This window comes from Oryzias latipes, chromosome 11, assembly GCF_053564925.1.
Source record: "Oryzias latipes strain Hd-rR chromosome 11, Olatipes_Hd-rR_3.1".
NCBI lineage: Eukaryota > Metazoa > Chordata > Actinopteri > Beloniformes > Adrianichthyidae > Oryzias > Oryzias latipes.
Genome location: NC_136247.1, coordinates 2,007,061 through 2,032,630, shown reverse-complemented (window position 1 = coordinate 2,032,630; position 25,570 = coordinate 2,007,061). Strand labels below are relative to the sequence as shown.

Genomic DNA, 25,570 nt, shown 5'->3' with positions numbered 1-25,570 from the left:
GGAATGCTTTCCAAGGTGATGAAATCCTTTGGTACCGAGTTCGAGCCCCGGTTAGAGTGATGTCAGTCAGAAGTTAGGGTATAATAAATGTTTTAATGTTAAACTGAAAATGACATTTCATAATTATTGTTTTCTACTTCCATCTTTCCTTGTGCCTAAAAACAGTCATTTCAATTTCAACCATGCTTTATTAAGATATCAACAAGCAATAAATAAATAAACAGTATTTAACACAAAACGTTCAACCATGTATCTACAATTAAAGGGCAGAAGGATTTAAATATGCAAAAATTAATACAAGTAATTTAAAGATGTAAAATGAATTGAGGTAGAAGTAAATATTGTTGCTTTTTCTAAACAATTCAAGAACAAAACTGTAAGAAAATTGTATTCACAAAATAGATTTCACAAACTAAATTACAAATATTTTCACATTGAAGGATAAAATCAGGAGTTCTATCATAATCAGTGTGTGTGACCATGAATGCAGCCTTTAACTCTCTGTCAAAAAATGGACTGACAGCAAAGTCTGCAAATGGGATTCTGGGGTTGGTAAGGACTTCTGCTGCATAGATCTAGTGTACCTTTTTGGAGCAGTAGAGGTATTTTACATCCCCAGACAGATAAATGAACAGAAGATCCATCCTCAAAGTAACAAGGCTGCCCACAAGCAAGACAGTTGTGTATCATCTTTTTTCCAGGTTTCTGCTGTTGTTGCTGCAGACCTACAATCTCCTTCACCATTATTTCAACGTCGGTCTGAGTTAGAGGAGCTTCGTCTGGTTTAAGCATGAGGGAGAGTCACAACTGGCACAGTGACAGTTTCACTTCCTTGAGTGAGTTTATACCACAGCTGCTGGGTCTCCAAAGGTTTTACGGTAAATGATGTTCTGAGGTGGGATACGCCACAAGCAGATCATATTCATTGCAGGTCTCACAGGTGGACACCCGGGCCACAGTCCTAAGGCCTCCATCTCTGTTTTCATCCAGATCCTCTGCTGGGGAGATCAGTTCCAGCTTCTAACATCTTGGTCATAAGATGGAAGTGGTGGAGCAGCAGGCGTTGGCTGAAAGTGAGCAGGAGGAGGAGCTGCAGACTGAGCTGAGGGTCTTCCAACGACTGCTGGAAAAATAAAAAAATAACATGAGTTGTTGAATAAAATATTATCTCAAAGTCCAAATGAATACAGTACTTTGCATTTTTGTCAAAGTTAATGCACTGACTGTAGGTTTTATCCTGGACACTTTGAGGCAGTTCCAAGGCGAGGAACTCTGGTGGTACTGGCAGAGGAGTCTTCACTGGAGCAGAAGAAACTGGTGGAAAAAGACAGTCAGAAACAGACAGGACGCTGCAGCAGAGTAAAGCTGACAAATGATCCTCAACACTCACCTGCATGTGTGGCAGCAGGACAGCTGGACTTCTCAGGCTGGTCTGGATTCAGATCAACAGAAATATCCATCACTAAAGCCCAAAGTATTTAGAGTTCTTTGTTAGTAATTGTGCAAAACACTCAAAACCATCTAAGAAAACATGCTCAATAGAACAGGTGTGGTATGAAAATCAATAAATGAATAATTATTTTCCTTTTTTAATATTTTGATTGACCAGGAAAGGTACCATTATGATGTAATAATCCATGTGTAACCACTTTACTCTGACGTGTTAAGACATGTACTTTTGTTGTAATTCTGCTTTTTAAGACTGGTTTCTTTCAATCACTTTCATGAGAAACTCGTGCAAATAAAATATTTCTGAATTTACCCTCAACGACGAACAATGAATACCTTCAGCATCACAAAAGCAATCACACAAAACACCTGCATTAGAACAGAACGTGGCCAACCAGCAAACAGAGGAAAGGAAAAGGTGATCCTGGTTTACGACAGAACCATCAGGTACCAGCGACAGCAGCAGCAGCAGCTAGACCTTTACTCAGTGAACCTGCAAGAAAATAAAGTAAACATATGAATATGCATCTATTTGAACAGACACATTTAAAAGTGCTGAGTGTAAAGAAAGGAGTGATCTAAGACTAACATGTAGTCTAGTATCAGTTTTTCAACTACTAGTACTACTATTCTCCATACAGAAACATAATCAACATGTGATACATGTTGGTGTTGCTCACTTGGCTGGGTTGGGATTGTTTCTAAACACGTTGGTCCTGTCATCTTCTTCACTACATGTCCCTGCTCTTTAGTAAAAGAAATAAGAAAACAGGTTGGAATCAGAAGTAGTAATTAACACTCAGTGTGTACTTCTGTGTGATTTAATTTTACCTTGTAAAGGGAGGAGTTTGGATGGAGAGACATAGAGCATCATTCTCTCCAACTCTTCATCATCTTCCATCTCTAAAGAAGACACTGAAAAGATGGGAAACATCATTTCTACCATATTTACTAACGTCAGCATGAACGTCTAGTCTGCCACAGACCTGGAAGACTAGAAGAAGGTTTAGGAAGAGCAGGTTCTGAAGAGCTCTGAGTCTGAGCCTCTTTCTTCTTCAGGTACTGCTGGAGCAGGAACATTTTGCTGCCTGAAACACACTGTTTCCTGAGGATAAATGATGCACATCCATCTTCTCTTCTCTACCAGACATCCCTCCAGGTCTTCTTAGAATGCACACCAAATCCAACCAGCTGGTTGTCCTCACTACTTGAAGGTGGCTCCACTGATCTTTCAGCTAAACAGTTCCTCAAATCTTTAATTTTGCATATTCCTGCTATGCAATATACCTGCATACATATAATCCATTAAATTGATCATAAAGTACTGTAACCCCTGTTGTGCATTATAAAAATAGCATAGAAAATGTAATGTAACCCCTGTTCACCTCCACACTACCTTGGGTAAAAAAAAAAAAGGCTTTGAAAACACACACACAAACACACACACAAAACTGCTCAAAGTTTCTAGTTAGACATTCTTCTCATCCAGCTGTTATCCTCACCGCTGGAGTTTCATGTTCAACAATGACGGAAAGAGAAATGTCTTCAGATTAGATACTTTGTCTTGTACATTTTTTTTTACTTACATCAGACTTTAACTTGACTTTAACTTGTTGTGCTCTTGTGTTTTAACAGCGATCGGATCAAATCTGGCCGCAGGATTGTTGTTGTTTTCTCTTCCTGAAGGCTCTTCCTGTAAAATCCTTACTACTAAGGCGATGTGGAAACAGCGCCCCCAAAATCCCGCTAGTGGTGAAAAAGTAAATTACATCCGTAGTGTTAAGAACTACCATAGAGAATGAATGAGAAAAGTTAAGAGAGTTAAGCTTAACCATTTTCGGCTCCCGCGCGGGAAGACCAGGGTTCGATTCCCTGACGGGGAGAGCCCTTTTCTAGTTCAGCCTTCAACTGGCTCCTAGAAAACACATTATCTTGCACCAACCCCTATTTGCTGGTGAAACCTCTATCAACTCCTACACACTCACTGTGGTGTCACAAAAATGGCCGCCATCTTTGCAAAAATCAACAGGTAATTCATGAACCCCACAATTCTTTGTGACTCAAATATTTATTCTAAATGCACTGTCTGTTTCACAACATTTGTCCACATCTAAAGCTTTAGTGCTTCTGTCCTATATGGCACTTGTCACATTTCTGCTTCTTTTCAAAGACAGCTTTCAAAGAAGGACATGACATTGTTTTCTCACAATTAAGGTTAGGTTTTGGTAAGTTCAACAAGATGCCCACTGTGCATTACAGCTAAGTCGTCAGACCGATTGTTCTAATGCAATGACTTGACACCTCTTTCAATAGCATCCAATGACAGCCAGGTAGCCCTTAATCCTCCCGGAATAAGGACAAATACAATTTGTAACTTGTCTGAGAAAGACCTAAGAAGTTGTTTCCTTGGTGATGAGATCAATTCTCACCGCCAGGAAATCCCAACTTGTCCTTTTCCATTCACTTTAAAACTGAAAATTCCATATAATTGAAGTTCTTATAAACAAATACAAAACAAACCACACAGAACCTCAGAAAGAGTTTTCTGATAAAGGCAATCAGAAAGGATTGATCAGTCTTTCCGTCATTTCCAGCACATCCGACAACAGTCTCCAAAGAGAAACAGGTCCGTTTTGTCTGAATGACTTGACATCAACCAAGTTTGTTGGTGATGTTGCTTGACAGTAAATATAATGCACTGTTACATTGTTGAGGACAGCTGAGCATAAGCATGACTGCTGGCTGAATGTCAGAAGTTGCATTCAAACACGTGCCAGTACGAGACTGCAACTATAGCGCAGTGCGTCGGACTCCTCGTCCATCCTGACATCTTCCAGGACCAGCTTTGGAAAGTGTGAAACTAACAAGTGCTTGCTTGCTCAGAAGGCAAAGATTGAATTGAGAAAAAGGCCCTTTCTTTTTGAACTGAATTGTCAAGCAGGGCGTCTACTGAGGTGTTTTGCTTGTGGAGTAACCAAGATACTCAGTAGTTGCAATGTAGTGGAACTATGTCTGTTGGCAGCGCCAGGACGTTCTTCAGCCTACAGCCCTAGGGAAAGCTTGAGCGTCCATCCAAATTAACAGGCTGTGTGTTGCAGCAGCACAGAAGAGGACCATGCTTTGTGTACTTTTGAAGTTCCAAAGCACTTGTCCCACCCACTCTTTGTGTCCACTCTTGCATTTTCATGAGTCTGGGGAAATATTTGGATTTGAATATGAAGTTAAGAAAGTTACATGAGCTGAGGGATGAAAGTACTGAGTAAATTAGCTAACCAGATAGAAGTAAACATGAGACTAGCATTGAAGGAAGGACAGGAGTAATCACCGCCTCTGGGTGGGCTTGAACCACCAACCTTTCGGTTAACAGCCGAACGCGCTAGCCTATTGCGCCACAGAGACATGTGTGGAAAATACCATTCTGATTATAGTGCTTGTTGGTAAATGATGACATGTCATTTCTTATTTGAAATGGACTAAAAAGTCTGTTTGTGAGAGATTGCATTTGAATTGGTTTTTCATGCCACTTCATCCATTGAGGAAACAAAGTGTGCATCCCAGCTCGTCTGTGACCCATCTTCGACATGTTTGTTCAAGTGTGTCAGTTCCTCGTTAGTATAGTGGACAGTATCTCCGCCTGTCACGCGGAAGACCAGGGTTCGATTCCCTGACGGGGAGAGCCCTTTTCTAGTTCAGCCTTCAACTGGCTCCTAGAAAACACATTATCTTGCACCAACCCCTATTTGCTGGTGAAACCTCTATCAACTCCTACACACTCACTGTGGTGTCACAAAAATGGCCGCCTTCTTTGCAAGAATCAACAGGTAATTCATGAACCCCACAATTCTTTGTGACTCAAATATTTATTCTAAATGCACTGTCTGTTTCACAACATTTGTCCACATCTAAAGCTTTAGTGCTTCTGTCCTATATGGCACTTGTCACATTTCTGCTTCTTCTCAAAGACAGCTTTCAAAGAAGGACATGACATTGTTTTCTCACAATTAAGGTTAGGTTTTGGTAAGTTCAACAAGATGCCCACTGTGCATTACAGCTAAGTCGTCAGACCGATTGTTCTAATGCAATGACTTGACACCTCTTTCAATAGCATCCAATGACAGCCAGGTAGCCCTTAATCCTCCCGGAATAAGGACAAATACAATTTGTAACTTGTCTGACAAAGACCTAAGAAGTTGTTTCCTTGGTGATGAGATTAATTCTCACCGCCAGGAAATCCCATCTTGTCCTTTTCCATTCACTTTAAAACTGAAAATTCCATATAATTGAAGTTCTCATAAACAAATACAAAACAAACCACACAGAACCTCAGAAAGAGTTTTCTGATAAAGGCAATCAGAAAGGATTGATCAGTCTTTCCGTCATTTCCAGCACATCCGACAACAGTCTCCAAAGAGAAACAGGTCCGTTTTGTCTGAATGACTTGACATCAACCAAGTTTGTTGGTGATGTTGCTTGACAGTAAATATAATGCACTGTTACATTGTTGAGGACAGCTGAGCATAAGCATGACTGCTGGCTGAATGTCAGAAGTTGCATTCAAACACGTGCCAGTACGAGACTGCAACTATAGCGCAGTGCGTCGGACTCCTCGTCCATCCTGACATCTTCCAGGACCAGCTTTGGAAAGTGTGAAACTAACAAGTGCTTGCTTGCTCAGAAGGCAAAGATTGAATTGAGAAAAAGGCCCTTTCTTTTTGAACTGAATTGTCAAGCAGGGCGTCTACTGAGGTGTTTTGCTTGTGGAGTAACCAAGATACACAGTAGTTGCAATGTAGTGGAACTATGTCTGTTGGCAGCGCCAGGACATTCTTCAGCCTACAGCCCTAGGGAAAGCTTGAGCGTCCATCCAAATTAACAGGCTGTGTGTTGCAGCAGCACAGAAGAGGACCATGCTTTGTGTACTTTTGAAGTTCCAAAGCACTTGTCCCACCCACTCTTTGTGTCCACTCTTGCATTTTCATGAGTCTGGGGAAATATTTGGATTTGAATATGAAGTTAAGAAAGTTACATAAGCTGATGGATGAAAGTACTGAGTAAATTAGCTAACCAGATAAAAGTAAACATGAGACTAGCATTGAAGGAAGGACAGGAGTAATCAACACCTCTGGGTGGGCTTGAACAACCAACCTATCGGTTAACAGCCGAACACGCGCGCCTACTGCGCCACAGAGACAACATGTGTGGAAAATACCATTCCGATTATAGTGCTTGTTGGTAAATGATGACATGTCATTTCTTATTTGAAATGGACTAAAAAGTCTGTTTGTGAGAGATTGCATTTGAATTGGTTTTTCATGCCACTTCATCCATTGAGGAAACAAAGTGTGCATCCCAGCTCGTCTGTGACCCATCTTCGACATGTTTGTTCAAGTGTGTCAGTTCCTCGTTAGTATAGTGGACAGTATCTCCGCCTGTCACGCGGAAGACCAGGGTTCGATTCCCTGACGGGGAGAGCCCTTTTCTAGTTCAGCCTTCAACTGGCTCCTAGAAAACACATTATCTTGCACCAACCCCTATTTGCTGGTGAAACCTCTATCAACTCCTACACACTCACTGTGGTGTCACAAAAATGGCCGCCTTCTTTGCAAGAATCAACAGGTAATTCATGAACCCCACAATTCTTTGTGACTCAAATATTTATTCTAAATGCACTGTCTGTTTCACAACATTTGTCCACATCTAAAGCTTTAGTGCTTCTGTCCTATATGGCACTTGTCACATTTCTGCTTCTTCTCAAAGACAGCTTTCAAAGAAGGACATGACATTGTTTTCTCACAATTAAGGTTAGGTTTTGGTAAGTTCAACAAGATGCCCACTGTGCATTACAGCTAAGTCGTCAGACCGATTGTTCTAATGCAATGACTTGACACCTCTTTCAATAGCATCCAATGACAGCCAGGTAGCCCTTAATCCTCCCGGAATAAGGACAAATACAATTTGTAACTTGTCTGACAAAGACCTAAGAAGTTGTTTCCTTGGTGATGAGATCAATTCTCACCACCAGGAAATCCCATCTTGTCCTTTTCCATTCACTTTAAAACTGAAAATTCCATATAATTGAAGTTCTCATAAACAAATACAAAACAAACCACACAGAACCTCAGAAAGAGTTTTCTGATAAAGGCTATCAGAAAGGATTGATCAGTCTTTCCGTCATTTCCAGCACATCCGACAACAGTCTCCAAAGAGAAACAGGTCCGTTTTGTCTGAATGACTTGACATCAACCAAGTTTGTTGGTGATGTTGCTTGACAGTAAATATAATGCACTGTTACATTGTTGAGGACAGCTGAGCATAAGCATGACTGCTGGCTGAATGTCAGAAGTTGCATTCAAACACGTGCCAGTACGAGACTGCAACTATAGCGCAGTGTGTCGGACTCCTCGTCCATCCTGACATCTTCCAGGACCAGCTTTGGAAAGTGTGAAACTAACAAGTGCTTGCTTGCTCAGAAGGCAAAGATTGAATTGAGAAAAAGGCCCTTTCTTTTTGAACTGAATTGTCAAGCAGGGCGTCTACTGAGGTGTTTTACTTGTGGAGTAACCAAGATACTCAGTGGTTGCAATGTAGTGGAACTATGTCTGTTGGCAGCGCCAGGACATTCTTCAGCCTACAGCCCTAGGGAAAGCTTGAGCGTCCATCCAAATTAACAGGCTGTGTGTTGCAGCAGCACAGAAGAGGACCGTGCTTTGTGTACTTTTGAAGTTCCAAAGCACTTGTCCCACCCACTCTTTGTGTCCACTCTTGCATTTTCATGAGTCTGGGGAAATATTTGGATTTGAATATGAAGTTAAGAATATTACATGAGCTGAGGGATGAAAGTACTGAGTAAATTAGCTAACCAGATAGAAGTAAACATGAGACTAGCATTGAAGGAAGGACAGGAGTAATCAACGCCTCTGGGTGGGCTTGAACCACCAACCTTTCGGTTAACAGCCGAACGCGCTAGCCTATTGCGCCACAGAGACAACATGTGTGGAAAATACCATTCTGATTATAGTGCTTGTTGGTAAATGATGACATGTCATTTCTTATTTGAAATGGACTAAAAAGTCTGTTTGTGAGAGATTGCATTTGAATTGGTTTTTCATGCCACTTCATCCATTGAGGAAACAAAGTGTGCATCCCAGCTCGTCTGTGACCCATCTTCGACATGTTTGTTCAAGTGTGTCAGTTCCTCGTTAGTATAGTGGACAGTATCTCCGCCTGTCACGCGGAAGACCAGGGTTCGATTCCCTGACGGGGAGAGCCCTTTTCTAGTTCAGCCTTCAACTGGCTCCTAGAAAACACATTATCTTGCACCAACCCCTATTTGCTGGTGAAACCTCTATCAACTCCTACACACTCACTGTGGTGTCACAAAAATGGCCGCCTTCTTTGCAAGAATCAACAGGTAATTCATGAACCCCACAATTCTTTGTGACTCAAATATTTATTCTAAATGCACTGTCTGTTTCACAACATTTGTCCACATCTAAAGCTTTAGTGCTTCTGTCCTATATGGCACTTGTCACATTTCTGCTTCTTCTCAAAGACAGCTTTCAAAGAAGGACATGACATTGTTTTCTCACAATTAAGGTTAGGTTTTTTAAGTTCAACAAGATGCCCACTGTGCATTACAGCTAAGTCGTCAGACCGATTGTTCTAATGCAATGACTTGACACCTCTTTCAATAGCATCCAATGACAGCCAGGTAGCCCTTAATCCTCCCGGAATAAGGACAAATACAATTTGTAACTTGTCTGAGAAAGACCTAAGAAGTTGTTTCCTTGGTGATGAGATCAATTCTCACCGCCAGGAAATCCCATCTTGTCCTTTTCCATTCACTTTAAAACTGAAAATTCCATATAATTGAAGTTCTCATAAACAAATACAAAACAAACCACACAGAACCTCAGAAAGAGTTTTCTGATAAAGGCAATCAGAAAGGATTGATCAGTCTTTCCGTCATTTCCAGCACATCCGACAACAGTCTCCAAAGAGAAACAGGTCCGTTTTGTCTGAATGACTTGACATCAACCAAGTTTGTTGGTGATGTTGCTTGACAGTAAATATAATGCACTGTTACATTGTTGAGGACAGCTGAGCATAAGCATGACTGCTGGCTGAATGTCAGAAGTTGCATTCAAACACGTGCCAGTACGAGACTGCAACTATAGCGCAGTGTGTCGGACTCCTCGTCCATCCTGACATCTTCCAGGACCAGCTTTGGAAAGTGTGAAACTAACAAGTGCTTGCTTGCTCAGAAGGCAAAGATTGAATTGAGAAAAAGGCCCTTTCTTTTTGAACTGAATTGTCAAGCAGGGCGTCTACTGAGGTGTTTTGCTTGTGGAGTAACCAAGATACTCAGTAGTTGCAATGTAGTGGAACTATGTCTGTTGGCAGCGCCAGGACGTTCTTCAGCCTACAGCCCTAGGGAAAGCTTGAGCGTCCATCCAAATTAACAGGCTGTGTGTTGCAGCAGCACAGAAGAGGACCGTGCTTTGTGTACTTTTGAAGTTCCAAAGCACTTGTCCCACCCACTCTTTGTTTCCACTCTTGCATTTTCATGAGTCTGGGGAAATATTTGGATTTGAATATGAAGTTAAGAAAGTTACATGAGCTGAGGGATGAAAGTACTGAGTAAATTAGCTAACCAGATAGAAGTAAACATGAGACTAGCATTGAAGGAAGGACAGGAGTAATCAACACCTCTGGGTGGGCTTGAACCACCAACCTTTCGGTTAACAGCCGAACGCGCTAGCCTATTGCGCCACAGAGACAACATGTGTGGAAAATACCATTCTGATTATAGTGCTTGTTGGTAAATGATGACATGTCATTTCTTATTTGAAATGGACTAAAAAGTCTGTTTGTGAGAGATTGCATTTGAATTGGTTTTTCATGCCACTTCATCCATTGAGGAAACAAAGTGTGCATCCCAGCTCGTCTGTGACCCATCTTCGACATGTTTGTTCAAGTGTGTCAGTTCCTCGTTAGTATAGTGGACAGTATCTCCGCCTGTCACGCGGAAGACCAGGGTTCGATTCCCTGACGGGGAGAGCCCTTTTCTAGTTCAGCCTTCAACTGGCTCCTAGAAAACACATTATCTTGCACCAACCCCTATTTGCTGGTGAAACCTCTATCAACTCCTACACACTCACAGTGGTGTCACAAAAATGGCCGCCTTCTTTGCAAGAATCAACAGGTAATTCATGAACCCCTCAATTTTGTGTGACTCAAATATTTATTCTAAATGCACTGTCTGTTTCACAACATTTGTCCACATCTAAAGCTTTAGTGCTTCTGTCCTATATGGCACTTGTCACATTTCTGCTTCTTCTCAAAGACAGCTTTCAAAGAAGGACATGACATTGTTTTCTCACAATTAAGGTTAGGTTTTGGTAAGTTCAACAAGATGCCCACTGTGCATTACAGCTAAGTCGTCAGACCGATTGTTCTAATGCAATGACTTGACACCTCTTTCAATAGCATCCAATGACAGCCAGGTAGCCCTTAATCCTCCCGGAATAAGGACAAATACAATTTGTAACTTGTCTGACAAAGACCTAAGAAGTTGTTTCCTTGGTGATGAGATCAATTCTCACCGCCAGGAAATCCCATCTTGTCCTTTTCCATTCACTTTAAAACTGAAAATTCCATATAATTGAAGTTCTCATAAACAAATACAAAACAAACCACACAGAACCTCAGAAAGAGTTTTCTGATAAAGGCAATCAGAAAGGATTGATCAGTCTTTCCGTCATTTCCAGCACATCCGACAACAGTCTCCAAAGAGAAACAGGTCCGTTTTGTCTGAATGACTTGGAATCAACCAAGTTTGTTGGTGATGTAGCTTGACAGTAAATATAATGCACTGTTACATTGTTGAGGACAGCTGAGCATAAGCATGACTGCTGGCTGAATGTCAGAAGTTGCATTCAAACACGTGCCAGTACGAGACTGCAACTATAGCGCAGTGTGTCGGACTCCTCGTCCATCCTGACATCTTCCAGGACCAGCTTTGGAAAGTGTGAAACTAACAAGTGCTTGCTTGCTCAGAAGGCAAAGATTGAATTGAGAAAAAGGCCCTTTCTTTTTGAACTGAATTGTCAAGCAGGGCGTCTACTGAGGTGTTTTGCTTGTGGAGTAACCAAGATACACAGTAGTTGCAATGTAGTGGAACTATGTCTGTTGGCAGCGCCAGGACATTCTTCAGCCTACAGCCCTAGGGAAAGCTTGAGCGTCCATCCAAATTAACAGGCTGTGTGTTGCAGCAGCACAGAAGAGGACCGTGCTTTGTGTACTTTTGAAGTTCCAAAGCACTTGTCCCACCCACTCTTTGTGTCCACTCTTGCATTTTCATGAGTCTGGGGAAATATTTGGATTTGAATATGAAGTTAAGAAAGTTACATGAGCTGAGGGATGAAAGTACTGAGTAAATTAGCTAACCAGATAAAAGTAAACATGAGACTAGCATTGAAGGAAGGACAGGAGTAATCAACGCCTCTGGGTGGGCTTGAACCACCAACCTTTCGGTTAACAGCCGAACGCGCTAGCCTATTGCGCCACAGAGACAACATGTGTGGAAAATACCATTCTGATTATAGTGCTTGTTGGTAAATGATGACATGTCATTTCTTATTTGAAATGGACTAAAAAGTCTGTTTGTGAGAGATTGCATTTGAATTGGTTTTTCATGCCACTTCATCCATTGAGGAAACAAAGCGTGCATCCCAGCTCGTCTGTGACCCATCTTCGACATGTTTGTTCAAGTGTGTCAGTTCCTCGTTAGTATAGTGGACAGTATCTCCGCCTGTCACGCGGAAGACCAGGGTTCGATTCCCTGACGGGGAGAGCCCTTTTCTAGTTCAGCCTTCAACTGGCTCCTAGAAAACACATTATCTTGCACCAACCCCTATTTGCTGGTGAAACCTCTATCAACTCCTACACACTCACTGTGGTGTCACAAAAATGGCCGCCTTCTTTGCAAGAATCAACAGGTAATTCATGAACCCCACAATTCTTTGTGACTCAAATATTTATTCTAAATGCACTGTCTGTTTCACAACATTTGTCCACATCTAAAGCTTTAGTGCTTCTGTCCTATATGGCACTTGTCACATTTCTGCTTCTTCTCAAAGACAGCTTTCAAAGAAGGACATGACATTGTTTTCTCACAATTAAGGTTAGGTTTTGGTAAGTTCAACAAGATGCCCACTGTGCATTACAGCTAAGTCGTCAGACCGATTGTTCTAATGCAATGACTTGACACCTCTTTCAATAGCATCCAATGACAGCCAGGTAGCCCTTAATCCTCCCGGAATAAGGACAAATACAATTTGTAACTTGTCTGACAAAGACCTAAGAAGTTGTTTCCTTGGTGATGAGATCAATTCTCACCGCCAGGAAATCCCATCTTGTCCTTTTCCATTCACTTTAAAACTGAAAATTCCATATAATTGAAGTTCTTATAAACAAATACAAAACAAACCACACAGAACCTCAGAAAGAGTTTTCTGATAAAGGCAATCAGAAAGGATTGATCAGTCTTTCCGTCATTTCCAGCACATCCGACAACAGTCTCCAAAGAGAAACAGGTCCGTTTTGTCTGAATGACTTGACATCAACCAAGTTTGTTGGTGATGTTGCTTGACAGTAAATATAATGCACTGTTACATTGTTGAGGATAGCTGAGCATAAGCATGACTGCTGGCTGAATGTCAGAAGTTGCATTCAAACACGTGCCAGTACGAGACTGCAACTATAGCGCAGTGCGTCGCACTCCTCGTCCATCCTGACATCTTCCAGGACCAGCTTTGGAAAGTGTGAAACTAACAAGTGCTTGCTTGCTCAGAAGGCAAAGATTGAATTGAGAAAAAGGCCCTTTCTTTTTGAACTGAATTGTCAAGCAGGGCGTCTACTGAGGTGTTTTGCTTGTGGAGTAACCAAGATACTCAGTAGTTGCAATGTAGTGGAACTATGTCTGTTGGCAGCGCCAAGACGTTCTTCAGCCTACAGCCCTAGGGAAAGCTTGAGCGTCCATCCAAATTAACAGGCTGTGTGTTGCAGCAGCACAGAAGAGGACCATGCTTTGTGTACTTTTGAAGTTCCAAAGCACTTGTCCCAGCCACTCTTTGTGTCCACTCTTGCATTTTCATGAGTCTGGGGAAATATTTGGATTTGAATATGAAGTTAAGAAAGTTACATGAGCTGAGGGATGAAAGTACTGAGTAAATTAGCTAACCAGATAGAAGTAAACATGAGACTAGCATTGAAGGAAGGACAGGAGTAATCAACGCCTCTAGGTGGGCTTGAACCACCAACCTTTCGGTTAACAGCCGAACGCGCTAGCCTATTGCGCCACAGAGACAACATGTGTGGAAAATACCATTCTGATTATAGTGCTTGTTGGTAAATGATGACATGTCATTTCTTATTTGAAATGGACTAAACAGTCTGTTTGTGAGAGATTGCATTTGAATTGGGTTTTCATGCTACTTCATCCATTGAGGAAAGAAAGTGTGCATCCCAGCTCGTCTGTGACCCATCTTCGACATGTTTGTTCAAGTGTGTCAGTTCCTCGTTAGTATAGTGGACAGTATCTCCGCCTGTCACGCGGAAGACCAGGGTTCGATTCCCTGACGGGGAGAGCCCTTTTCTAGTTCAGCCTTCAACTGGCTCCTAGAAAACACATCTTCTGGCACCAAACCCCTATTTGCTGGTGAAACCTCTATCAACTCCTACACACTCACTGTGGTGTCACAAAAATGGCCGCCTTCTTTGCAAGAATCAACAGGTAATTCATGAACCCCACAATTCTTTGTGACTCAAATATTTATTCTAAATTTACTGTCTGTTTCACAACATTTGTCCACATCTAAAGCTTTAGTGCTTCTGTCCTATATGGCACTTGTCACATTTCTGCTTCTTTTCAAAGACAGCTTTCAAAGAAGGGCATGACATTGTTTTTCTCACAATTAAGGTTAGGTTTTGGTAAGTTCAACAAGATGCCCACTGTGCATTACAGCTAAGTCGTCAGACCGATTGTTCTAATGCAATGACTTGACACCTCTTTCAATAGCATCCAATGACAGCCAGGTAGCCCTTAATCCTCCCGGAATAAGGACAAATACAATTTGTAACTTGTCTGACAAAGACCTAAGAAGTTGTTTCCTTGGTGATGAGATCAATTCTCACCGCCAGGAAATCCCATCTTGTCCTTTTCCATTCACTTTAAAACTGAAAATTCCATATAATTGAAGTTCTTATAAACAAATACAAAACAAACCACACAGAACCTCAGAAAGAGTTTTCTGATAAAGGCAATCAGAAAGGATGGATCAGTCTTTCCGTCATTTCCAGCACATCCGACAACAGTCTCCAAAGAGAAACAGGTCCGTTTTGTCTGAATGACTTGACATCAACCAAGTTTGTTGGTGATGTTGCTTGACAGTAAATATAATGCACTGTTACATTGTTGAGGACAGCTGAGCATAAGCATGACTGCTGGCTGAATGTCAGAAGTTGCATTCAAACACGTGCCAGTACGAGACTGCAACTATAGCGCAGTGCGTCGGACTCCTCGTCCATCCTGACATCTTCCAGGACCAGCTTTGGAAAGTGTGAAACTAACAAGTGCTTGTTTGGTCAGAAGGCAAAGATTGAATTGAGAAAAAAGGCCCTTTCTTTTTGAACTGAATTGTCAAGCAGGGCGTCTACTGAGGTGTTCTGCTTGTGGAGTAACCAAGATACTCAGTAGTTGCAATGTAGTGGAACTATGTCTGTTGGCAGCGCCAGGACGTTCTTCAGCCTACAGCCCTAGGGAAAGCTTGAGCGTCCATCCAAATTAACAGGCTGTGTGTTGCAGGAGCACAGAAGAGGCCCATGCTTTGTGTACTTTTGAGGTTCCAAAGCACTTGTCCCACCCACTCTTTGTGTCCACTCTTGCATTTTCATGAGTCTGGGGAAATATCTGGATTTGAATATGAAGTTAAGAAAGTTCAATGAGCTGAGGGACAAAAGTACTGGGTAAATTAGCTAACCAGATAGAAGTAAACATTAGATTAGTATTGAAGGAAGGACAGGAGTAATCAACGCCTGTGGGTGGGCTTGAACCACCAACCTTTCGGCTAACAGCCGAACGCGGTAGCCTATTGCGCCACAGAGACAACATGTGTGCAAAATACCATTCTGATTATAGTGCTTGTTGGTAAATGATGACATGTCATTTCTTATTTGAAATGGACTAAACAGTCTGTTTGTGAGAGATTGCATTTGAATTGGGTTTTCATGCTACTTCATCCATTGAGGAAAGAAAGTGTGCATCCCAGCTCGTCTGTGACCCATCTTCGACATGTTTGTTCAAGTGTGTCAGTTCCTCGTTAGTATAGTGGACAGTATCTCCGCCTGTCACGCGGAAGACCAGGGTTCGATTCCCTGACGGGGAGAGCCCTTTTCTAGTTCAGCCTTCAACTGGCTCCTAGAAAACACATCTTCTGGCACCAAACCCCTATTTGCTGGTGAAACCTCTATCAACTCCTACACACTCACTGTGGTGTCACAAAAATGGCCGCCTTCTTTGCAAGAATCAACAGGTAATTCATGAACCCCACAATTCTTTGTGACTCAAATATTTATTCTAAATGCACTGTCTGTTTCACAACATTTGTCCACATCTAAAGCTTTAGTGCTTCTGTCCTATATGGCACTTGTCACATTTCTGCTTCTTTTCAAAGACAGCTTTCAAAGAAGGGCATGACATTGTTTTTTCTCACAATTCAGGTTAGGTTCTGGTTAGTTCAACAAGATGCCCACTGTGCATTACAGCTAAGTCGTCAGACCGATTGTTCTAATGCAATGACTTGACACCTCTTTCAATAGCATCCAATGACAGCCAGGTAGCCCTTAATCCTCCCGGAATAAGGACAAATACAATTTGTAACTTGTCTGACAAAGACCTAAGAAGTTGTTTCCTTGGTGATGAGATCAATTCTCACCGCCAGGAAATCCCATCTTGTCCTTTTCCATTCACTTTAAAACTGAAAATTCCATATAATTGAAGTTCTTATAAACAAATACAAAACAAACCACACAGAACCTCAGAAAGAGTTTTCTGATAAAGGCAATCAGAAAGGATGGATCAGTCTTTCCGTCATTTCCAGCACATCCGACAACAGTCTCCAAAGAGAAACAGGTCCGTTTTGTCTGAATGACTTGACATCAACCAAGTTTGTTGGTGATGTTGCTTGACAGTAAATATAATGCACTGTTACATTGTTGAGGACAGCTGACCATAAGCATGACTGCTGGCTGAATGTCAGAAGTTGCATTCAAACACGTGCCAGTACGAGACTGCAACTATAGCGCAGTGTGTCGGACTCCTCGTCCATCCTGACATCTTCCAGGACCAGCTTTGGAAAGTGTGAAACTAACAAGTGCTTGTTTGGTCAGAAGGCAAAGATTGAATTGAGAAAAAAGGCCCTTTCTTTTTGAACTGAATTGTCAAGCAGGGCGTCTACTGAGGTGTTCTGCTTGTGGAGTAACCAAGATACTCAGTAGTTGCAATGTAGTGGAACTATGTCTGTTGGCAGCGCCAGGACGTTCTTCAGCCTACAGCCCTAGGGAAAGCTTGAGCGTCCATCCAAATTAACAGGCTGTGTCTTGCAGCAGCACAGAAAAGGCCCATGCTTTGTGTACTTTTGAGGTTTCAAAGCACTTGTCCCACCCACTCTTTGTGTCCACTCTTGCATTTTCATGAGTCTGGGGAAATGTTTGGATTTGAATATGAAGTTAAGAAAGTTCAATGAGCTGAGGGACAAAAGTACTGGGTAAATTAGCTAACCAGATAGAAGTAAACAATAGATTAGTATTGAAGGAAGGACAGGAGTAATCAACGCCTGTGGGTGGGCTTGAACCACCAACCTTTCGGTTAACAGCCGAACGCGGTAGCCTATTGCGCCACAGAGACAACATGTGTGCAAAATACCATTCTGATTATAGTGCTTGTTGGTAAATGATGACATGTCATTTCTTATTTGAAATGGACTAAACAGTCTGTTTGTGAGAGATTGCATTTGAATTGGGTTTTCATGCTACTTCATCCATTGAGGAAAGAAAGTGTGCATCCCAGCTCGTCTGTGACCCATCTTCGACATGTTTGTTCAAGTGTGTCAGTTCCTCGTTAGTATAGTGGACAGTATCTCCGCCTGTCACGCGGAAGACCAGGGTTCGATTCCCTGACGGGGAGAGCCCTTTTCTAGTTCAGCCTTCAACTGGCTCCTAGAAAACACATCTTCTGGCACCAAACCCCTATTTGCTGGTGAAACCTCTATCAACTCCTACACACTCACTGTGGTGTCACAAAAATGGCCGCCTTCTTTGCAAGAATCAACAGGTAATTCATGAACCCCACAATTCTTTGTGACTCAAATATTTATTCTAAATTTACTGTCTGTTTCACAACATTTGTCCACATCTAAAGCTTTAGTGCTTCTGTCCTATATGGCACTTGTCACATTTCTGCTTCTTTTCAAAGACAGCTTTCAAAGAAGGGCATGACATTGTTTTTCTCACAATTAAGGTTAGGTTTTGGTAAGTTCAACAAGATGCCCACTGTGCATTACAGCTAAGTCGTCAGACCGATTGTTCTAATGCAATGACTTGACACCTCTTTCAATAGCATCCAATGACAGCCAGGTAGCCCTTAATCCTCCCGGAATAAGGACAAATACAATTTGTAACTTGTCTGACAAAGACCTAAGAAGTTGTTTCCTTGGTGATGAGATCAATTCTCACCGCCAGGAAATCCCATCTTGTCCTTTTCCATTCACTTTAAAACTGAAAATTCCATATAATTGAAGTTCTTATAAACAAATACAAAACAAACCACACAGAACCTCAGAAAGAGTTTTCTGATAAAGGCAATCAGAAAGGATGGATCAGTCTTTCCGTCATTTCCAGCACATCCGACAACAGTCTCCAAAGAGAAACAGGTCCGTTTTGTCTGAATGACTTGACATCAACCAAGTTTGTTGGTGATGTTGCTTGACAGTAAATATAATGCACTGTTACATTGTTGAGGACAGCTGAGCATAAGCATGACTGCTGGCTGAATGTCAGAAGTTGCATTCAAACACGTGCCAGTACGAGACTGCAACTATAGCGCAGTGCGTCGGACTCCTCGTCCATCCTGACATCTTCCAGGACCAGCTTTGGAAAGTGTGAAACTAACAAGTGCTTGTTTGGTCAGAAGGCAAAGATTGAATTGAGAAAAAAGGCCCTTTCTTTTTGAACTGAATTGTCAAGCAGGGCGTCTACTGAGGTGTTCTGCTTGTGGAGTAACCAAGATACTCAGTAGTTGCAATGTAGTGGAACTATGTCTGTTGGCAGCGCCAGGACGTTCTTCAGCCTACAGCCCTAGGGAAAGCTTGAGCGTCCATCCAAATTAACAGGCTGTGTGTTGCAGGAGCACAGAAGAGGCCCATGCTTTGTGTACTTTTGAGGTTCCAAAGCACTTGTCCCACCCACTCTTTGTGTCCACTCTTGCATTTTCATGAGTCTGGGGAAATATCTGGATTTGAATATGAAGTTAAGAAAGTTCAATGAGCTGAGGGACAAAAGTACTGGGTAAATTAGCTAACCAGATAGAAGTAAACATTAGATTAGTATTGAAGGAAGGACAGGAGTAATCAACGCCTGTGGGTGGGCTTGAACCACCAACCTTTCGGCTAACAGCCGAACGCGGTAGCCTATTGCGCCACAGAGACAACATGTGTGGAAAATACCATTCTGATTATAGTGCTTGTTGGTAAATGATGACATGTCATTTCTTATTTGAAATGGACTAAACAGTCTGTTTGTGAGAGATTGCATTTGAATTGGGTTTTCATGCTACTTCATCCATTGAGGAAAGAAAGTGTGCATCCCAGCTCGTCTGTGACCCATCTTCGACATGTTTGTTCAAGTGTGTCAGTTCCTCGTTAGTATAGTGGACAGTATCTCCGCCTGTCACGCGGAAGACCAGGGTTCGATTCCCTGACGGGGAGAGCCCTTTTCTAGTTCAGCCTTCAACTGGCTCCTAGAAAACACATCTTCTGGCACCAAACCCCTATTTGCTGGTGAAACCTCTATCAACTCCTACACACTCACTGTGGTGTCACAAAAATGGCCGCCTTCTTTGCAAGAATCAACAGGTAATTCATGAACCCCACAATTCTTTGTGACTCAAATATTTATTCTAAATTTACTGTCTGTTTCACAACATTTGTCCACATCTAAAGCTTTAGTGCTTCTGTCCTATATGGCACTTGTCACATTTCTGCTTCTTTTCAAAGACAGCTTTCAAAGAAGGGCATGACATTGTTTTTCTCACAATTAAGGTTAGGTTTTGGTAAGTTCAACAAGATGCCCACTGTGCATTACAGCTAAGTCGTCAGACCGATTGTTCTAATGCAATGACTTGACACCTCTTTCAATAGCATCCAATGACAGCCAGGTAGCCCTTAATCCTCCCGGAATAAGGACAAATACAATTTGTAACTTGTCTGACAAAGACCTAAGAAGTTGTTTCCTTGGTGATGAGATCAATTCTCACCGCCAGGAAATCCCATCTTGTCCTTTTCCATTCACTTTAAAACTGAAAATTCCATATAATTGAAGTTCTTATAAACAAATACAAAACAAACCACACAGAACCTCAGAAAGAGTTTTCTGATAAAGGCAATCAGAAAGGATGGATCAGTCTTTCCGTCATTTCCAGCACATCCGACAACAGTCTCCAAAGAGAAACAGGTCCGTTTTGTCTGAATGACTTGACATCAACCAAGTTTGTTGGTGATGTTGCTTGACAGTAAATATAATGCACTGTTACATTGTTGAGGACAGCTGAGCATAAGCATGACTGCTGGCTGAATGTCAGAAGTTGCATTCAAACACGTGCCAGTACGAGACTGCAACTATAGCGCAGTGCGTCGGACTCCTCGTCCATCCTGACATCTTCCAGGACCAGCTTTGGAAAGTGTGAAACTAACAAGTGCTTGTTTGGTCAGAAGGCAAAGATTGAATTGAGAAAAAAGGCCCTTTCTTTTTGAACTGAATTGTCAAGCAGGGCGTCTACTGAGGTGTTCTGCTTGTGGAGTAACCAAGATACTCAGTAGTTGCAATGTAGTGGAACTATGTCTGTTGGCAGCGCCAGGACGTTCTTCAGCCTACAGCCCTAGGGAAAGCTTGAGCGTCCATCCAAATTAACAGGCTGTGTGTTGCAGGAGCACAGAAGAGGCCCATGCTTTGTGTACTTTTGAGGTTCCAAAGCACTTGTCCCACCCACTCTTTGTGTCCACTCTTGCATTTTCATGAGTCTGGGGAAATATCTGGATTTGAATATGAAGTTAAGAAAGTTCAATGAGCTGAGGGACAAAAGTACTGGGTAAATTAGCTAACCAGATAGAAGTAAACATTAGATTAGTATTGAAGGAAGGACAGGAGTAATCAACGCCTGTGGGTGGGCTTGAACCACCAACCTTTCGGCTAACAGCCGAACGCGGTAGCCTATTGCGCCACAGAGACAACATGTGTGCAAAATACCATTCTGATTATAGTGCTTGTTGGTAAATGATGACATGTCATTTCTTATTTGAAATGGACTAAACAGTCTGTTTGTGAGAGATTGCATTTGAATTGGGTTTTCATGCTACTTCATCCATTGAGGAAAGAAAGTGTGCATCCCAGCTCGTCTGTGACCCATCTTCGACATGTTTGTTCAAGTGTGTCAGTTCCTCGTTAGTATAGTGGACAGTATCTCCGCCTGTCACGCGGAAGACCAGGGTTCGATTCCCTGACGGGGAGAGCCCTTTTCTAGTTCAGCCTTCAACTGGCTCCTAGAAAACACATCTTCTGGCACCAAACCCCTATTTGCTGGTGAAACCTCTATCAACTCCTACACACTCACTGTGGTGTCACAAAAATGGCCGCCTTCTTTGCAAGAATCAACAGGTAATTCATGAACCCCACAATTCTTTGTGACTCAAATATTTATTCTAAATGCACTGTCTGTTTCACAACATTTGTCCACATCTAAAGCTTTAGTGCTTCTGTCCTATATGGCACTTGTCACATTTCTGCTTCTTTTCAAAGACAGCTTTCAAAGAAGGGCATGACATTGTTTTTTCTCACAATTAAGGTTAGGTTTTGGTAAGTTCAACAAGATGCCCACTGTGCATTACAGCTAAGTCGTCAGACCGATTGTTCTAATGCAATGACTTGACACCTCTTTCAATAGCATCCAATGACAGCCAGGTAGCCCTTAATCCTCCCGGAATAAGGACAAATACAATTTGTAACTTGTCTGACAAAGACCTAAGAAGTTGTTTCCTTGGTGATGAGATCAATTCTCACCGCCAGGAAATCCCATCTTGTCCTTTTCCATTCACTTTAAAACTGAAAATTCCATATAATTGAAGTTCTTATAAACAAATACAAAACAAACCACACAGAACCTCAGAAAGAGTTTTCTGATAAAGGCAATCAGAAAGGATGGATCAGTCTTTCCGTCATTTCCAGCACATCCGACAACAGTCTCCAAAGAGAAACAGGTCCGTTTTGTCTGAATGACTTGACATCAACCAAGTTTGTTGGTGATGTTGCTTGACAGTAAATATAATGCACTGTTACATTGTTGAGGACAGCTGAGCATAAGCATGACTGCTGGCTGAATGTCAGAAGTTGCATTCAAACACGTGCCAGTACGAGACTGCAACTATAGCGCAGTGCGTCGGACTCCTCGTCCATCCTGACATCTTCCAGGACCAGCTTTGGAAAGTGTGAAACTAACAAGTGCTTGCTTGCTCAGAAGGCAAAGATTGAATTGAGAAAAAGGCCCTTTCTTTTTGAACTGAATTGTCAAGCAGGGCGTCTACTGAGGTGTTCTGCTTGTGGAGTAACCAAGATACTCAGTAGTTGCAATGTAGTGGAACTATGTCTGTTGGCAGCGCCAGGACGTTCTTCAGCCTACAGCCCTAGGGAAAGCTTGAGCGTCCATCCAAATTAACAGGCTGTGTGTTGCAGCAGCACAGAAAAAGGCCCATGCTTTGTGTACTTTTGAGGTTCCAAAGCACTTATCCCACCCACTCTTTGTGTCCACGCTTGCATTTTCATGAGTCTGGGGAAATATTTGGATTTGAATATGAAGTTAAGAAAGTTACATGAGCTGAGGGATGAAAGTACTGAGTAAATTAGCTAACCAGATTGAAGTAAACTTGAGGCTAGCATTGAAGGAAGGACAGGAGTAATCAACGCCTCTGGGTGGGCTTGAACCACCAACCTTTTGGTTAACAGCCGAACGCGCTAGCCTATTGCGCCACAGAGACAACATGTGTGGAAAATACCATTCTGATTATAGTGCTTGTTGGTAAATGATGACATGTCATTTCTTATTTGAAATGGACTAAACAGTCTGTTTGTGAGAGATTGCATTTGAATTGGGTTTTCATGCTACTTCATCCATTGAGGAAAGAAAGTGTGCATCCCAGCTCGTCTGTGACCCATCTTCGACATGTTTGTTCAAGTGTGTCAGTTCCTCGTTAGTATAGTGGACAGTATCTCCGCCTGTCACGCGGAAGACCAGGGTTCGATTCCCTGACGGGGAGAGCCCTTTTCTAGTTCAGCCTTCAACTGGCTCCTAGAAAACACATCTTCTGGCACCAAACCCCTATTTGCTGGTGAAACCTCTATCAACTCCTACACACTCACTGTGGTGTCACAAAAATGGCCGCCTTCTTTGCAAGAATCAACAGGTAATTCATGAACCCCACAATTCTTTGTGACTCAAATATTTATTCTAAATTTACTGTCTGTTTCACAACATTTGTCCACATCTAAAGCTTTAGTGCTTCTGTCCTATATGGCACTTGTCACATTTCTGCTTCTTTTCAAAGACAGCTTTCAAAGAAGGGCATGACATTGTTTTTTCTCACAATTAAGGTTAGGTTTTGGTAAGTTCAACAAGATGCCCACTGTGCATTACAGCTAAGTCGTCAGACCGATTGTTCTAATGCAATGACTTGACACCTCTTTCAATAGCATCCAATGACAGCCAGGTAGCCCTTAATCCTCCCGGAATAAGGACAAATACAATTTGTAACTTGTCTGACAAAGACCTAAGAAGTTGTTTCCTTGGTGTTGAGATCAATTCTCACCACCAGGAAATCCCATCTTGTCCTTTTCCATTCACTTTAAAACTGAAAATTCCATATTAATGAATTCTCCTCTATATCAGACTATTCCATTAATTGGAATAAGTCTGTTTTATTACCACTGAACAATAATGCGGAGCAAAGACTCACAATACCAGTTAAATCAGGAAATATCAAATATCTAGGTATCAATTTTTCCCCCAAACTATCAGAACTGGTGCAGCTAAACTACACCCCATTACTGAAAAACATACAGGACGATCTAACACGCTGGACCAACCTGCCTCTGTCCCTTATGGGCAAGGTAGCCACGGTAAAAATGAAAATCTTACCCAAAGTTAATTATCTCTTTTCAATGATTCCCACACAACCGCCACTAAAATGGTTCAAAACATTAGACTCATCCATATCAAGCTTTTTATGGAACAATAAACCTGCAAGAATTAGTCTAAAAACTTTAAAATCTGCAAAAAGCTGTGGAGGATTAGAATTACCTAATTTCCACAAATACTTTCTTGCAAATAGATTACAATACATCTTAAAATGGTTAAAAAATAATCCAGAAACCAACTCATGGTTAGACTTGGAACAGGCGTTATGTGGAAAGATCAACCTGTCAGATCTTCCATTTATTAGCCAAACAGTTAAAAAACAGGATTGTTTCAAAACTATTAATATAAACGCCACTTTAACAGCCTGGTGGGAATTTCTCAAAATATCAAAATCATCAATTCAACCGTGCAAAATGACACCCATCTGGAACAACCCAGACATCCTCATAAACAAAAAAATTATCCACTTCCCAGCTTGGCAAGCAGGGGGCATAAAACAACTAGAGCACGTAATTATTGATAGAAGATTCATAACTCCCCAGGAACTTCAAGACAAACATGGAATAAATAACTTCTTGGAATATCAGCAACTTAAATCAAGTATTACTAAAAAAGTTAAATACAGAGACAACGATTTAAAGCTACCAGATGTAGTTACCACTCTGATCAATTTCTCAATGAATAAAACTCTCTCCAAAATATACAAACTTTTATGTAATTTAGATAATAACATTTCACTTCCGACATCAAAATGGGATGCGGATTTGAGCATCAGCACAGATGAAAGCTTTTGGTCAGAACTTTGTCTAAACACCTTTAAACTGACAAAAAGTCCAAATCTGCAGCTAATCCATTTTAAAACCCTTCACAGAATTTACTACACTGGACAGAGGATGTTCAAGATGGGTCTCAGCAACTCAGACATTTGTCAGCACTGTGACAGTAATCTACCCGACAATTACATGCATGCACTGTGGTTCTGCACTCCTGTCCAGGCTCTCTGGCAGCAGGTATGTGCCGATTTATCAGTCTGGCTTAAGGTTTCAATCACAGCTTCACCGTCACTTTGTGTGCTTGGTGACATGAGTGCCATCGATGTAGAAGGAGGATTAGGCTCTATCATTTTCATAACTCTTTGCATTGCTAAAAAAACTATTTTAACAAATTGGAAAAGCAAGAAAAATATAAATATAAGTAAACACAGAAATCTGCTGCTTGATCAGATCAGCTTGGAAAAAATGTCAGCCCAAGGTTCAAGTAACTTTGAAAGAATTCGGTCTCTCTGGTCTCCCATAGCTGACTCCATGACTTAGGGGATGGGGGGGCCTGGTCGTCGCTGCTCCTTGCCCTTCTGCCGTGGGCTGGGGTGGGGGCCGGGGCCTCCGGTGCCTGGCGGGGGGTGGTGGGGGCTCCGTTGGTCGGGGGGTCGGGTCCGGCGCCGGGGTGGGGCGGGCTGGGGCGCTGCGTGGTCCTCTGGGCTTGGGTGTGGGGGTGCGTGGGGGGGGGGGGGGGGTGTTCTGGCTTGGCTTGGGGGGGTGGTCCCTTTGCCTGTGCTGGGGGGGGTTGGCGGGGGGCGCTGCTCGGGGGGGGGGGCCCAGCGGC

The 25,570-nt window shown here is 42.2% G+C and overlaps 1 long non-coding RNA gene and 16 other non-coding genes across 19 annotated transcripts; 11 read left to right on the top strand and 6 right to left on the bottom strand.

Moving 5' to 3' along the window:
- Positions 1 to 73: 73 nt before the first annotated feature.
- On the bottom strand, positions 74 to 3,194 carry LOC144995518 (uncharacterized). Of its 3 annotated transcripts, XR_013659074.1 has the most exons (7): positions 3,036 to 3,194; positions 2,436 to 2,547; positions 2,281 to 2,364; positions 2,130 to 2,195; positions 1,391 to 1,942; positions 1,225 to 1,314; positions 74 to 1,123 (listed from the first exon to the last, which is right to left on the bottom strand). It is a non-coding gene; the product is annotated as an uncharacterized LOC144995518 (long non-coding RNA). The 3 variants fall into 3 exon arrangements; XR_013659072.1 differs by lacking the exon at positions 3,036 to 3,194 and having other exon boundaries at positions 2,436 to 2,774; XR_013659073.1 differs by lacking the exon at positions 3,036 to 3,194 and having other exon boundaries at positions 74 to 1,120; positions 2,436 to 2,774.
- Positions 3,195 to 4,774: 1,580 nt separating this feature from the next.
- On the bottom strand, positions 4,775 to 4,848 carry trnan-guu (transfer RNA asparagine (anticodon GUU)). The gene has a single exon. It is a non-coding gene; the product is annotated as a tRNA-Asn (tRNA).
- A 204-nt stretch (positions 4,849 to 5,052) lies between these two features.
- trnad-guc (transfer RNA aspartic acid (anticodon GUC)) lies at positions 5,053 to 5,124 on the top strand. The gene has a single exon. It is a non-coding gene; the product is annotated as a tRNA-Asp (tRNA).
- Positions 5,125 to 6,847: 1,723 nt separating this feature from the next.
- Positions 6,848 to 6,919, top strand: trnad-guc (transfer RNA aspartic acid (anticodon GUC)). The gene has a single exon. It is a non-coding gene; the product is annotated as a tRNA-Asp (tRNA).
- Positions 6,920 to 8,361: 1,442 nt separating this feature from the next.
- On the bottom strand, positions 8,362 to 8,435 carry trnan-guu (transfer RNA asparagine (anticodon GUU)). The gene has a single exon. It is a non-coding gene; the product is annotated as a tRNA-Asn (tRNA).
- A 207-nt stretch (positions 8,436 to 8,642) lies between these two features.
- trnad-guc (transfer RNA aspartic acid (anticodon GUC)) lies at positions 8,643 to 8,714 on the top strand. Its single transcript has one exon. It is a non-coding gene; the product is annotated as a tRNA-Asp (tRNA).
- Positions 8,715 to 10,155: 1,441 nt separating this feature from the next.
- Positions 10,156 to 10,229, bottom strand: trnan-guu (transfer RNA asparagine (anticodon GUU)). Its single transcript has one exon. It is a non-coding gene; the product is annotated as a tRNA-Asn (tRNA).
- A 207-nt stretch (positions 10,230 to 10,436) lies between these two features.
- trnad-guc (transfer RNA aspartic acid (anticodon GUC)) lies at positions 10,437 to 10,508 on the top strand. Its single transcript has one exon. It is a non-coding gene; the product is annotated as a tRNA-Asp (tRNA).
- A 1,442-nt stretch (positions 10,509 to 11,950) lies between these two features.
- Positions 11,951 to 12,024, bottom strand: trnan-guu (transfer RNA asparagine (anticodon GUU)). The gene has a single exon. It is a non-coding gene; the product is annotated as a tRNA-Asn (tRNA).
- Positions 12,025 to 12,231: 207 nt separating this feature from the next.
- On the top strand, positions 12,232 to 12,303 carry trnad-guc (transfer RNA aspartic acid (anticodon GUC)). The gene has a single exon. It is a non-coding gene; the product is annotated as a tRNA-Asp (tRNA).
- Positions 12,304 to 13,745: 1,442 nt separating this feature from the next.
- trnan-guu (transfer RNA asparagine (anticodon GUU)) lies at positions 13,746 to 13,819 on the bottom strand. Its single transcript has one exon. It is a non-coding gene; the product is annotated as a tRNA-Asn (tRNA).
- Positions 13,820 to 14,026: 207 nt separating this feature from the next.
- trnad-guc (transfer RNA aspartic acid (anticodon GUC)) lies at positions 14,027 to 14,098 on the top strand. The gene has a single exon. It is a non-coding gene; the product is annotated as a tRNA-Asp (tRNA).
- A 1,726-nt stretch (positions 14,099 to 15,824) lies between these two features.
- Positions 15,825 to 15,896, top strand: trnad-guc (transfer RNA aspartic acid (anticodon GUC)). Its single transcript has one exon. It is a non-coding gene; the product is annotated as a tRNA-Asp (tRNA).
- Positions 15,897 to 17,623: 1,727 nt separating this feature from the next.
- On the top strand, positions 17,624 to 17,695 carry trnad-guc (transfer RNA aspartic acid (anticodon GUC)). Its single transcript has one exon. It is a non-coding gene; the product is annotated as a tRNA-Asp (tRNA).
- A 1,726-nt stretch (positions 17,696 to 19,421) lies between these two features.
- On the top strand, positions 19,422 to 19,493 carry trnad-guc (transfer RNA aspartic acid (anticodon GUC)). The gene has a single exon. It is a non-coding gene; the product is annotated as a tRNA-Asp (tRNA).
- Positions 19,494 to 21,219: 1,726 nt separating this feature from the next.
- Positions 21,220 to 21,291, top strand: trnad-guc (transfer RNA aspartic acid (anticodon GUC)). Its single transcript has one exon. It is a non-coding gene; the product is annotated as a tRNA-Asp (tRNA).
- A 1,727-nt stretch (positions 21,292 to 23,018) lies between these two features.
- On the top strand, positions 23,019 to 23,090 carry trnad-guc (transfer RNA aspartic acid (anticodon GUC)). The gene has a single exon. It is a non-coding gene; the product is annotated as a tRNA-Asp (tRNA).
- The last annotated feature ends 2,480 nt before the right edge of the window (positions 23,091 to 25,570 follow it).